The following is a 15,352-nucleotide window of genomic DNA, read 5'->3' as shown; positions in this document are numbered from 1 at the left end:
TTGTCTTCCACATGATAAGTGGTAGGGGCCCGGGGCTTTCCACCCTGGCGTCGGTCAAATACTACATGGATCTCACTATGTTCTTTGGTCTTCCTGTCCAGTGTGGCTATGGAGTGGTCAGCTTACTGGGAACATGTCTTGATCCATGGTGGCTTTCCCATTGCCTGTACCAATGCCATTCCATCTATGACAGTTACACTCTTAGCTGGAAGGGTACAACTGTCAAAAAAGATTGAAGCATTTGTTTGCCAGCTGTACGAGCCCGGTACAAATCCTGTGGATGTTGATGAGCTCAGGTGGAGGTTATTCACAAATAAACAATTAGAAGCCGAGAAGCTGCCACCTACACAAGCAGCATTAAATCAAGCCATTACCCATGCATATCAGGCAATGGTATGGGATCAGGACCACGTACCTAACCCACAGATGCCACCAGAAACTAAAAATGGATGGGAGGCTGAGGGAGATCAACTGGTGCCAGTCACAACACGGGATACCCACGGCCCAGCCACCATTACCCAACTGATAAAATGTGTCTGCAAGAAATCACAGTGCATATCACATTGTTCTTGTCGATCTCAAAATTTGAACTGCTCTGAGATGTGCATGTGTAGGGCCGATGATTAGAGGTGTGTGGTAATGTAAACAAGGCACATCTGATGGGGATTGACGATGACGAAGACCCTTCAATTAAATGTGTTTTCAAAACTTTCTGTAAATATTAGAATAAAAATCATGTGATAATTCTGTGACCATTTCTCATATTGTTCTTTATTTTATGAGGGATATATATATATATATATATATATATATATATATATATATATATATATATATATAAAGCTAATAATGGAAAGGTTGCATATCCTAGTTATGGAAAGAGAATATTTTCTAGACATGCAAACAGACTTACTGTCTGTAAGATCACATTTATTAATTAACTTAAAGCAACGAAATATAGCTATTTCTGGTTTTGGTGTGATTATTACATAATTATTACATAGACAAAAGGTTGCATGATTTATTCATAGGATGATAATTATTCCTGGAGTTGTAAACATACACATGGAGTCTGTGAGAAGCTTTCAAAGTTGACTAAAAGTAAAACATGCAGCAATTTGCTGATGTTCACCTCGTTTTTGCATAATTTATGGGAATTCTGCTAATTAGGAAAGCTTGTATGACTTCACAATGGTAACAGATGCATTTCTGGACATCACAAACATGGACTCAGACTCTTAGATCACCTTTATAAGTTACCTAGAAGCAATACCTTATTGCCATTTCCGTTTTTGACAATTTATTAGCTAATTATGCTAATTAAACATGCTAAACCTGACATAAAAAATTGGAGACATGTTTTTTTGGCATTCTGGTAACCCCAAGAATCAAGATATACCTGTCTCCAAAAATTAACATTCCAAAATCACGGAAAGTGATAGGCTCCCCTACTACACAGATGACAGTGAAATTAATCATAATGTGATTGTCATACTTTTACCTTGTTTATTTTGCAAGCCTAGAGTAAGTTTTTACCCAGGTGTCCATTACTACTACAGTATATAGGCCCATGACATTATGAGAGCGTTTTTAGAATATTACATCAATCATCTTTGAGTGTGAGATGTGCTTTTATTTTCGCAAGGTGAAGTGAATTTCATAGACACAAGCCAGACCAAAACTCACATACCGACATAATCATCCCTCCAGAGAAAATAAACCACAGGTTTGAGGTTCAGCACCCTGAGGCCAGATGCTGTCTGTGGAATTCTGGGTAGAAGAATGGATAGGATTTAACCCATTTTGACCTGAGATCAGATTCTAAAAATGTCTTCTACATCCTGACAGTTTTCTGAAAAAGCTATGTTTCTATGTTAGTCGTTCTTCGATTTTTCAAAAATAGCAGACCTTCAAGCTCGTAGCGCGCCACTCGGTGGCGCGCTATGAGCTTGTACCACATTGAGCTTGTACCACATTGTGGTGGAGGGAGGCCTCTGGAACTGGCCTCTGGAACTGCCACGCAGCTACCAAGAAGAAAATGCCGGAATTCATTTCAGGCCACGCCTCCCTCAAGTCTCTGCATTTCCTTGCTCTGACTGAAACCTGGATTACACCAGATAACACTGCAACCCCGACCGCCCTCTCTGTTTCTCACAAGTTCACCCACACCCCTCGCCCAACAGGTGCAGGGGGGGGTACAGGACTACTAATGTCCCCCAACTGGAATTTCCGTGTCTTAAATCTCTCTCACCTTTCTCTGTCCACATGTGAATTTCATGCTATCTCAATATCACAACCAGTCCCCCTAACCCTCATTGTGCTCTATCGCCCCCCAGGAACCCTTGGGAACTTCCTGGAAGAACTAGATTCTCTGATCAGCTCCTTTCCGGAGAATGGCACCCCTCTGATCCTACTGGGTGATTTCAACCTACCTACAGCAGAGAAGTATCTTCCCGTTACATCCCTTCTGGCCTCATTTGACCTCTCCCTATCTCCCTCCCCTCCCACTCACAAGGCTGGTAATGTTTTGGACCTTGTGTTCTCCAGAGCCTGCTCTCCCTCTACACTCTCTGTTACCCCCTTAATCAGGTCTGACCACCACTTCATAACCTTCTCCCTCTCTCTCTCCACCCTCCCGCCCAAACCTACTAACCCTCCGAACACCACCACCCGATGCAATCTCAAGTCCCTAAACCCCTCCTCCCTCTCATCCTCTATTCTCTCCTCTCTACCCTCCCTGGAGTCCTTCCTCTCTCTCTCACCTAACACTGCAACCTCATCCTTCCTCTCCTCTATCTCATCTGCATTCGACCAACACTGCCCGCTCTCATCCAGGCCAGCTCGCTCATGTCCACCGGCTCCCTGGTTATCTGAAACTCTCAGATCTGAACGAACACCTCTAAGGGCAGCCGAAAGAAGGTGGCACAAGACAAAGCTACCTGATGACCTTTCCCACTTTCACTCACTCCTCTCTGCCTTCTCCCTCTCACTAACCACTGCTAAAACCTCTTTCTACCACACCAAAATCCAATCCTGTACTTCTAACCCAAGGAAACTCTTCTCCACTTTCTCCTCCCTCCTTAAGCCCCCTCCCCCCACTCAACCTGCATCCCTCACTGCTGATGTTTTTGTCAACTACTTTGAGAAGAAGGTTGACGATATCAGCAGCTCCTTTCCCCCCCTCCCCCATAAAGTGGCATCTGACTCAACCAACACTAACCCCAACTTACCATGCATGTCCTCTTTCTCTCCTCTTTCCCCAGACGAGGTCCTACAACTAGTGACATCCACTAGACCTACCACCTGTCCTCTCGACCCTGTCCCGTCTCCAATCTTCCAGACCATCGCACCTGATCTGCTCCCCTTCATCACCTCCATCATCAACACCTCAGTAACCTCAGGCTGCTTCCCATCTGCCCTCAAGTCAGCCAGAGTAACTCCACTCCTCAAAAAACCAACCCTTGACCCCTCAGATGTCAAGAACTACAGACCGGTATCACTCCTTTCATTTCTGTCTAAAAGCATTGAACGTGTTGTCTCCAACCAGCTCTCTCTCCATCTCTCACAGAACAACCTGCTGGATCCCAACCAATCAGGATTCAAGAAGGCACACTCCACAGAAACTGCCCTGCTGGCAGTCACAGAAGCACTACATGCTGCCCAGGCTGCTTCCCACTCTGCTGTCCTGATTCTCCTAGACCTATCGGCGGCATTTGACACAGTGAACCACCAGCTGCTCCTAGACACCCTAGCGGATCTAGGCATCGGCGGGACAGCACTAAAGTGGTTCTCTTCCTATCTCACCGACCGGACCTACCAGGTTTCCTGGAAAGGTCTGCTATCATCCCCCCGAACCCTCCAAACTGGGGTCCCACAGGGATCTGTACTTGGTCCGCTCCTTTTCTCACTGTACACCAAATCCCTTGGCACTATCATCTCTGCTCACAATATATCCTATCACTGCTATGCCGATGACACACAACTGTTTCTATCCTTCCCCCCCTCTGCCACTCAGGTGGAAGAGCGCATCACTGCATGCCTGGCTGACATCTCACAGTGGATGTCCTCCAACCACCTCAAGCTGAACCCAGACAAGACTGAGCTTCTCTTCTTCCCAGCTAAGTCCTGCCCTATGCGGGAGCTAACTATTTCCGTAGACAACGCCCTGGTAACGTCTGTCCCAACAGCCAGGAACCTTGGTGTTGTCCTGGACAGTCAGCTCTCGTTTAAAACTCACATCACAGCTGTCACTCGATCCTGTAGGTTCACACTCTATAACATACGACGAATTAGACCGTTCCTCACCCAGGAATCAGCCCAGCTCCTAATCCAGACAACAGTCTTGTCAAAACTTGACTATTGTAATTCGCTCCTTACTGGCCTACCGGCATGTGCACTTAAGCCTCTCCAACTGATCCAAAACGCCGCAGCTTGTCTGGTCTTCAACCAGCCAAAATTCTCACATGTCTCCCCCCTGCTCCGCTCCCTGCACTGGCTCCCAGTCGCTGCCCGCACAGAATACAAAACTCTGATGCTGGCATTCAAAGCAACCAAAGGTATGGCTCCCCCATATCTTGCAAGCATGATTGAACCCTACAAACCCTCCCGCGCACTCAGATCAGCCAACGCAGGAAAGCTGGAAGTACCCTCACTAAAAACGCCGGGACAACGCTCCACACGTCCCAAACTCTTCTCCCTTCTGGCCCCAAAACTGTGGAATGCACTCCCCGTTGCAATCAGAACTGCAGCATCACTCCCAATCTTCCGCCGTAGTCTGAAGACCCACCTTTTCAGACTCCATCATGGCCCATAGCACTTATCCTACCCCCTTAGATAGCACTTTTTAGACTTAGATAGCATTTGAAACAGACTTATAGCATGTCATGTAGACAGCACAATAATTGCATTGTATGTAGTCATAGCACATCATAGTACATATGTATAGCATAGTATAGTATATATGTATATTTAATATGTATAGTGTCATTATATAGATATGTTCTAGTTACGTTCTTAGCTTACGCATGTTTCTTGATAAATGCATTTTATATATGTGATGTATTCCCATACTTTTGTTCTTGCCTAATGTAAGTCGCTCTGGATTAAGAGCGTCTGCTAAATGCCTAAATTGTAAATTGTAAATTGTAGATCTGCTATTTTTCAATAGCTAAAGCATAACATAATGCTAACACCAAAAGGGGTTCCCGCCCAAAATGGGTTTAAGGGGAAAGTGAAAATATATTGAGAGCTGTATCAAGACATCCCTCACTCACTAGGGCTTGACGATTTAACTTCAAATCAACATCACATTAATTATGCCTGGAGGAGTCGATTAAAACAATTATCTGTTTAATCACATATCAATATTTGACCTGAGAAGCAATTATTTTTTCAATTAAAACAGATTTGTAATACTTTTGTATGCCCAGTGTAAAATATATAATATAGGGCTTGAGTGGTTAATTAGACTAATCAATTTATTTTATCCATTTGATTCGTTATAAGATTTGACAAAATGTGCTTCTTGATTATTCTATTAAAATTTGATTATTGGTATTTGGTATACCTATCTTAAACAAGTTGTTTATGTTATACATGACTGTAAACTGTTTTAAGTCTTTCGATAAGACATTGATTCAAGCACACACACATTCTATAGGCATAATGTCTAGAGGACTATGACATCACCCATGAAAGGAAAGGATTTTATAATATCACGCAGGTTTTGAATAAAGTAATTCAGTCAGTCATCTGCTAGCTGTCATTGCTGTGTATCTAGGGCTCTTTGCATTGTTTATTTAGTAAACGTGAGCTGAACGTTCTGTGCACTTTAATGTTCAGGCCATCTGCGAGCCGTCCAGCCGCTCATCTGACATGCACCTGGAATACGAAACGAGCCGTCGTTTCCGCGGAATTGAATTTGATTAATTCTGAAAAATGTGAAGTGCCTTTAAGTAGACCTTTCTTAAGGGCCTGCTGCCTCCTACTCCAAACGTTCTATTCAGAATGCGAAAATAAATAATTTGTGAATTTCGTACTCCTTGTCTTGTTTATCCTGTAAATGAGAGGTGAATTATAGAGCCTCAACCCCTGGACTCATTTGTAGTAAATGTGCTTGTCTTTCAGGCCCATTTGGAGCATATAGAAAGTAATTGGTCAAGATGCTCACAGTGGACCTGGGCTGTATAAATCATCACTTTGGCCAGGGGGGTTTCGCATAGGAACTGTTTATGTTCTAATCTATCTATATATGGACAGGATGTACAGTACATACATTATATATATGTGTGTGTGTGTGTGTGTGTGTGTGTGTGTGTGTGTGTGTGTGTGTGTGTGTGTGTGTGTGTGTGTGTGTGTGTGTGTGTGTGTGTGTGCGTGGGTGCGTGCGTGCGTGTGTGCGTGCGCGTCCTGTTCTGTGTACTGTATGTGTGTACATGCATCTGAGAACTCATGTACATATTGTATAACGTAACCTGAACATGCCTGCTCATTTAGGAATGTTGTGATAAATGAGACCCCAGCAGGACATGCGTGACATTTTACTCTAAATCATGTCAAGAGGAACCTCCAGCAGTGTTCTTTCACACAACAGAGCTTGTAATCCCCTCTGGTTTGAGTCCAGTCATATTCTGTGTAGCCTCTGTCCCAGGCTTACTCATCTGCGAAGAGAAAAGCCTGGTCACAACCTAAGGCAGAGAGAAAAGCCTGGTCACAACCTAAGGCAGAGAGAAAAGCCTGGTCACAACCTAAGGCAGAGAGAAAAGCCTGGTCACAACCTAAGGCAGAGAGAAAAGCCTGGTCACAACCTAAGGCAGAGAGAAAAGCCTGGTCACAACCTAAGGCAGAGAGAAAAGCCTGGTCACAACCTAAGGCAGAGAGAAAAGCCTGGTCACAACCTAAGGCAGAGACGCTATCGGCAGAAGTGTCAGACAGGAACATCCCTCAGATGTATTTCCCCCGGATACGATATTCGGTATTTTAGACCAATCACAACACTTGTTTCATTCACGGAGATGTAAACAGATTTGTAAAGCATCAACGTCATTTCCTTGAGCGGTATACTTCCGACAAAATCCCGCAACTTCTGCCCCCAAAAAATGATAGCGTTTACAGTGTAGGTCTTGCCCAGCGTGTATTCTGTGTGACTTAACACCTAAAAAAACATTTTCACTGGTCTCCATCCCTTCTACGTTTTGTGGCATGACCCACACACAGGCCATATGACACCAGCAAAATGATTCAACTTTTGACCGAGCATCAGAAACAAAACCATGAGCACTCTTTAGTCTTTGGTGCTCTTAGAAATGTGTTTTTCCTCCTTTTGTCTGGCTTGTCGTTGAAGAAATAAAGGGAGGCTCGATCCGCACACTCAAATCTGTGCACAATCAGGTATTTATTGCAAGCTTTCGGTCTATTGACCTTCTTCAGGCTTGTCGTTCAACATAAATTGTGAACCATTTGGACTCAGAAACATTCCTAACATCAACTGTCATTCCTCCTCTCTGTCTCCTTGGTGTTGCACGGAACAAATGACTCGTTCTTGCTCTCTTTCTCCCTTTGCTCTCTCTCCCAAGTTCATGACTGTATTGAAACATTCGAATGAACATCATTGAGACACATTAACCAATTAACGTGTCCTATTGTGCAAAGAGTAGCAATGCGATGCATTGTGAGCTTGTAGACATGCTATTTTCGCTACTTAGATAAAAAAAACATTTAGATATTTTTATTTTCACATTTTGACGTTTGGGGAATGCATGACCCTCGGTTATGCAATACCTTGTTGTACTCATTGCAATCTGATGATGTACTAGCTGTCCTTGTATCAGATGACCTCAGAGGTCCACATGACATTTATTATTGTTTTATGAAACCTCCAGATATGTGTACTGTACAGTAGGAATATTGTTGAACAAGTCACGGTGATATAACCGACTGCTCGTGAAACAATAAGATAACTGTGTGTAAAGATACACTTGTACCCGCCAGCTGGCTGTGACGTCCGGTCCGACCAAATGACGATATGCTGGGGGAGGCTTCTTCCAGATATCAATATGCGTATAAATATGCCCGTGTTTTCAGTGTAAGCTTCGAATATATTCTGACTCGTAAATCTGCTACTTTCGGCGCGAGACACCAGCATGCAACTGAATAGAAATCAGACTTTTACAGGCCTTTACAAGGAGGTGTTCAACATCGACAGAAGATGCTTTCAGTAATAACCCATTTAGACCTGAGGACGATTCTACAAAATGTCTTCTAAATCCTGAAAGTTTTCTGAAAAACCCTGTTTCTATATCAGTTGTTCTCAACTTTTTTCATGTCCCAGAATTATCTGTATTTGGCTGCGGACCCCCATCTGAAAATATGTTGTTCCAGGGACCTCCCAGAAGCAAAGATTTGAGTTAAAAAATGTTCGCTCTGAAAACATTTTCACGTTTTTTTCCATAGCTAAAGTATAACATAATGCTTAGTTAAAACACCAAAAGGGGTTCCCGTACAGAATGGGATAAAGCAGTTCACAGGCCCAGGGAGACTGACTTGTATGGGACATTAACGGCCCAGGGAGACTGACTTGTATGGGACATTAACGGCGGGGAATGAATGGTGATTACAGATGGGAAATAGAGAGAGCCTTGGTGGGTGTGTAAATGTCTCTCTCAACTACCTCAATAGAGAGAGCCTTGGTGGGTGTGTAAATGTCTCTCTCAACTACCTCAATAGAGAGAGCCTTGGTGGGTGTGTAAATGTCTCTCTCAACTACCTCAATAGAGAGAGCCTTGGTGGGTGTGTAAATGTCTCTCTCAACTACCTCAATAGAGAGAGCATTGGTGGGTGTGTAAATGTCTCTCTCAACTACCTCAATAGAGAGAGCCTTGGTGGGTGTGTAAATGTCTCTCTCAACTACCTCAATAGATGGGAAATAGAGAGAGCCTTGGTGGGTGTGTAAATGTCTCTCTCAACTACCTCAATAGATGGGAAATAGAGAGAGCCTTGGTGGGTGTGTAAATGTCTCTCTCAACTACCTCAATAGAGAGAGCCTTGGTGGGTGTGTAAATGTCTCTCTCAACTACCTCAATAGAGAGATGAGTAGAGCATGTCAAGGACACCATAATAATGTGTTGTGCCAGGAAGGACCAAAATCAATAAACTGTATGTGCATGCATAAGGTGTGAGTGGCAAATCGAGTGGCAAAATGAGTTTAACATAGTTTAACGTAGTTTAATGCAATTTTATAGGACTTTTCTGTTTGGATTTATGGGCTGGCAAGGCCAGAAAGTAGTTTTATGACACTCAGTATGATTATGATGATATCATGCGCATACCCCCTCTAGGGTAGGAGCACACGCCAATAGTTTGCCAAGACTCTGGCACTCAGCATCAAGGGTTGGATTGGGGGTGTCCAGGGGGTGTACTTAAGCAATATTACACGAGAGGGTGTGGGTTAACATGATTATTGCCACAACAGTGATGCGGTAAGGAGCGAGACAAAGTCGAGTTCCGCAAGCATCACTGAAGTGGCAATAATCACGTTAAACCACACCCTCGAGTGTAATATTGCAATTATACAACAGTTACCCTTAAAACCAAGAAAATCGCTGAAAAAATATATTTTGTTAATGACAAATGTAGTCACTACGACCACAAATGTCCCAAGAAACTAGCTAGCCTAGCCACCGAGTTTGCTAGCGCTCTGGGAGAACAGAGCAGCTGAATTCTTTGTTTTGATTAGGTGGTGAATGGTGCTGGTTTAACCCACGGCTAGAAGGCTGTTTCAACCAATCAGATTGATTCCTCGGAACGACCTGTGGTATAATAGTACATCAAGCTGCCTCACGCTACAGAAACAGGTGATGGGCTCATGCCTGATGGGCCTCGATGCAATAGATTTTATTTTTTATTTACCAACGTTCCGACAAAAATGCCTTCTTCAGGGTATGGCTGGGAGGGACCTGGCTACTTCAACGCAAGATTAATGTTGCTAAAATGTTTTCAAAATTATTATTTTTTACGCGTTGTGGGCTTGTACTTCTGCCATTTTCAAATAGCCGATGTATGTAGGGTTTAAAGTGGTTCCACTTTCTCAGCCTTAGGATGAGGAAGTATAATAATGGGCTTGTGGTTAACCACAGCTCCCATTGGGGATTAAACAGGCTCTCAATGGCCAGCAGTAAGACTGGGGCTGTGCTGTGCAGCTTCCAAGTGTGAACACACATTTTAACAGTAACTTAAAAAAAAAGAAATGCTTGAATGAAAGTCTTACGAAAACAAAATACAGAACGCTCATGTTGTAATTAACCGATATTATCTTGTATCTTGTTATCTATCTTGTTGTTGCGGTCGGGCACAAACCTCACATCTCCATATTAGGCTCCATTGTTTCAAGTAACTTTATGTTTTGTCTTAAATTAGTGCGCTACTTTGTCGTGTTTCACTACAGGGTCGTACAAAAGCTGTGTATGCTATCTTTGACAAAGATTTAAAGTCAAAGTGAACGTGGTTAAGTCTGCCTATGGGTTTTATAAAAGTACTACAGATGAAAAACTGTTTAAGTCCACACTAATTATTCATAATGTATAAATGATGGATAAGGGGTCAGGACAACGAGGCCTTTTCATGGAGGGGTCAGAATAAAATTTGGACTTAAACTGTTTTTCGTCTGTGAACCAATGATAACTATTAACAAGGACTTGTGTCTAAATAAATAATAATTACGTTGGATTCAGCGGAAAACACACATTCTCTATTTCCGTGTCCTGAAAACATGGACAATACCGTACAAGGTTTCCGCCGGACAGCAACAACAAAATCCTCCAAAGAAAGACTATTGGAAGCACACGCTCCACAAAGCTGTGATCCAGCGAGGGTGACCTGACCTCCACACACACATCCACTTCCAGTGATGATGTCATGTCTCCCCACAGTCACCGTAGAGACCGTGGTGTGTTCCAGCGCTTCCTCTCCGCAGGCTTTGGCAACGGACGACTCTCGTATAAGAAGCTATACTCGCCCGACCGCTTGCTAATTAGTTCAGGAAAGCTGTGTATCGTCAGGACGCCTGGAGAGAGAGCACAGCTCCCAGGGCTCTGGTTTACTGGTTGCCAAACACTGGGTCGGGACCCATGGGTCGCGGACACATTCAAGTTTTTGTTTTCTACATTTGGTTTTAAATTATTATTATTTCAAAACATTCCCAAATGTCTCTCTAGACTCAAACATACTGTACCTCTAGGATCAAATAATTCACACCCGCTCTTCTTTTAACATCTGCTTCTTTGCTTTAGTTTCTAGTGTGTGTGGAAATACAAAATGGACTAGACGGCGAGTCTAAATGTTTTAGGAAGTGGTGTTTTAGTGGTCTGTGGTTTGGGTGTGATGTGAGGTGTGGTCAGAGTTATTAGCGCCATACATGTTTTGAACATTTGAACATTTATCGTCTCCACCAGGCCGAAGGGACGGGGAGAGAGTATGTTTTGCACTCCGTCCGTGTGTGTGTGTGTGTGTGTGTGTATGTGAGTCCGTGTGTGTGTGTGTGCGTGCGTCCGTCCGTCTGTTACCAGCTAATCTCCGGCACTGTTAACCCGGTCAGTGCCACATTTTGCACGCACACTCCCTGGATGCCAACGATGAACCTCTGCCCCAAATCTTCCAGAACGGCCTGTTATAGCGCCACCAGGAGGCCGACATTTGAAAAACACATTGTCCAAAAATCCCACAAATCGTTACACAGTATCTCTATAGTCATGTGTTCAAGTCGGATCTGTCCGATATTTCATATTCCATCTTAATTGGCTAACATTGGCTTTCAAAGTTTGCAGGATTGGCCCGTTTTTAACAAAACGCCTCAAATCATGAACGCAGCATTCAATTTACGTGACATCTTTCACAGACTTTCCTACTAGGCTGAGGAATTTATCCCACCCTTTTCACATTTGCCTGCTATAGCGCCACCAACAGGTGGATTTTTGCAAAACACATTTTTGGAACAAAATGCCTCAAATCATCCAATTGCCATCCAAGGCGTAAGAAGAAATGGCGCCCTTTTCACATTGGCCTATTATAGCGCCACCAGGAGGCCACAACCTGACCTGGCCTGGTGGAGACCTGTGCCCCGAGGGGCACTTTATCTAGTTTTCCCCTGTTTTCATGCTTATGGCATTATTTTGTATCTATTTTGTCTTAGTCTGATGGCGAGGAGAAGGACGAGAGAGACTCCTGCTCAGGAAGCCGGACAACCACCCAGCACAACCCTGTCAGCTGCTGAGAGTAGAGTGGCTGTACCAAAGCCACTGGCACCAGAGTTTCACCCCTAGAGTGGCTGTACCAAAGCCACTGGCACCAGAGTTTCACCCCTAGAGTGGCTGTATCAAAGCCACTGGCACCAGAGTTTCACCCCTAGAGTGGCTGTACCAAAGCCACTGGCACCAGAGTTTCACCCCTAGAGTGGCTGTACCAAAGCCACTGGAACCAGAGTTTCACCCCTAGAGTGGCTGTACCAAAGCCACTGGCACCAGAGTTTCACCCCTAGAGTGGCTGTACCAAAGCCACTGGCACCAGAGTTTCACCCCTAGAGTGGCTGTACCAAAGCCACTGGCACCAGAGTTTCACCCCTAGAGTGGCTGTACCAAAGCCACTGGCACCAGAGTTTCACCCCTAGAGTGGCTGTACCAAAGCCACTGGCACCAGAGTTTCACCCCTAGAGTGGCTGTACCAAAGCCACTGGCACCAGAGTTTCACCCCTAGAGTGGCTGTACCAAAGCCACTGGCACCAGAGTTTCACCCCTAGAGTTGCTGTACCAAAGCCACTGGCACCAGAGTTTCACCCCTAGAGTTGCTGTACCAAAGCCACTGGCACCAGAGTTTCACCCCTAGAGTGGCTGTACCAAAGCCACTGGCACCAGTGACAACACACAGAAATGTGTGAGGGTATGAAACAATTGGCATAAGGACTAAATTGGGGAGGGAAAAAAGGAATAAAAAGCGCACAAAAACAGTGGGTGGACTCAGTTATTTGCAGTAATTTTGCAATGTTTGAATTTGCAAACCATTTTTATTTGTTTTGCACAAATGGAGTTTGGAATAAAAGTACTCCATTTGGAGATGAAAGTATGATTTTGTGTCGTTTCATCTATTTATGCAGTGCACAATGGTAGAACATACTAATTTATATACTTTATATGAAGGGGAAAGGCTTCAGAGTGTGTAATTGTCCATCTGTAATGGAAATCAATTGGAATTTACATGAAAATCCCCTGTTTTGAGGCAAAAAATCTATTTGGCACACTTTGGGCACATTTGCTATCCAAATGGCTAAGAGTAGAGTCCGTCTATTACAACTATGTCTAAAATGGCTGTATAATTGTTGTACTGTTGTCTTAGAACTTGTACAGTTCTAAGACACCACATTTGTAGGAACTGCAGTTCAGAAGTTGTAGAACACATTAGGTGCATCCTTGGCCTGCTGGTAAATGGTATAGTGATGTTATTCTCATTCAAATCCAAGTTTTGTTTAGGCGGAGGTAAAAAAATATAATTTCTGCTGTGTTATATCTGCTGTCACTCTGTCCTGGTGGATGCCACCACTAAACTTCCACTTGATATACATTTTTTAAGGTGTCAACTATCCATAGAAAACCAGATTGTACATCTAGGCCTTGTAGTTATGGAGTTATAACTGATTTAGTTTGGGTATGTAATATCAGGCGAATTTTTTAAAAATTACCCTGGGGTTTAAGTGGTTAAAAGGCTGTTTTGTCTGGGCGCCATCCGCGGTGATTGAACACAACACAGATGTTCTGGGATCATTTCTGAAGTTATGCTGCGTCGAGGTTACAATATAAACGCTTCTGAAGACAAATACTGTTTTAAGACACACACATTGAGTAATGGCAGATTTGAGAAACGGAAGCTGCAAGCGCAGCATGGAAACGGAAACTGCAGAAGCTCGGCTGAAAACGCGGAGGTAGAGTGAGTGACGTCAGAGCAGAGGCATAAACGGAAGTTCCACGCGATTGTGAACATCCACGGTGTTGTAATGTTCTGCCCTCGCTGCTTCGAGGCACAGTTAGGCAGAAAGATAACTCCGGACAAAAGTACCAGGTGTAACAACTCTTTACTGAAGTCCCAGAGTAAAACTGAAAGTACAACAAAACATCATCAGTTTGATTCAAATGTAGCATAAATTATCATTAATTTGACATACATAATCACAAAGATGCATAATATACTCACAGACAATGCTTTGTCGCACAACATGGAAAAAAGGACATCTGTCTGCCTTCACACACCAAACTGAACAAACTAGTGTGCTGCCCTGCTAATTACAATTTAGCACACCTTGAGCAGGCTCAGAAGAGACCTAATTACACAATGTCAAACACCTGTCTTAAAACAAGGTACACTCTTCAAATTAACTTGTGAAATAGCACCACCCACTGGCGGACAATAGTCTCAGCCAGCACATGTAATATAGGATGTATTTGTGTGCATACATGCATGTTGGGGGTAGGAGTTAGCTTGTCAGAACAGTAAAAGGCGCCACAACATGGTCTAGAAACTGAACAATTAACTCCAGACACCCAAAATTGATATTTAAAATACATTTTATATTTAGTTGAAATGGCTGTGGGCTGTGGTTTGTTCGGGTTTTAGGGTGACGTTCTGGATGTTATGGGGGTTGTGATTCTAACATCATAGATGAGTTGCATCAGATAAATGATGCAACTGACTAAATGCAAAAGTAACCGGTTTCTGTCCCCTCCTAGTTTAAAGGACCAACTATACCTCTAAACCTTGGAACCTCATTGTATATAACTAGAATTCCGCGGGCCTTCGGCCCGCTCATCCTAGGGCCATGCAATACGCAAATGGGAAGAAGGCAATGGCAACCCATGATGTTTTCATTTATGCATTTGCTTGGAAAGCGCAAAGTTGCCAAGCTGGCTGAGTGACCTTGTTTGGTTTTGTGTATTTGCGTATGAAAGAGAGCATGGCAAGGCGCAGGAACAGTAATACTGTACTGTACTGTACTGTACTGTACTGTACTCATGTGTACTGTACTGTTCTCTGTACTGTCGTTATTAGTGTTGTGTTGTTATTTTTTATTATTATTATTATTACATGGATTAATATTCTGATGTACTGTACTGTACTCTGTACTGTTGATATTATAGTTAGTGTTGTGTTCTTATTTTTTATTATTATTATTACATGGATTAATATTCTGATGTGAGCTTTCTTTCTGTACTGTACTGTACTGTACTCATGTCTCATGTGTACTGTACTGTTCTCTGTACTGATATTATTGTTGTTTATTATTATTATTATTATTAGCGTTTTGTGGCGTGTGTGT

At 43.3% G+C, this 15,352-nt stretch overlaps 1 protein-coding gene across 1 annotated transcript in view; it reads right to left on the bottom strand.

The window, feature by feature from the left end:
• The window catches only part of LOC306920646 (growth/differentiation factor 2-like), a gene marked incomplete at its 3' end in the record, with an annotated part of 69,150 nt that extends 54,871 nt beyond the window's left edge, over positions 1-14,279 (bottom strand). Inside the window, exon 1 of the mRNA XM_079497455.1 lies at positions 14,233-14,279. The remainder of the gene's footprint in view (positions 1-14,232) is intronic.
• Positions 14,280-15,352: the final 1,073 nt, after the last annotated feature.

The sequence above is a fragment of the Electrona antarctica genome (assembly GCF_951216825.1).
Source record: "Electrona antarctica genome assembly, chromosome: 3".
NCBI lineage: Eukaryota > Metazoa > Chordata > Actinopteri > Myctophiformes > Myctophidae > Electrona > Electrona antarctica.
The sequence above is the reverse complement of the archived record's forward strand: the minus strand, read 5'-3'. Positions and strand labels throughout refer to the sequence as shown.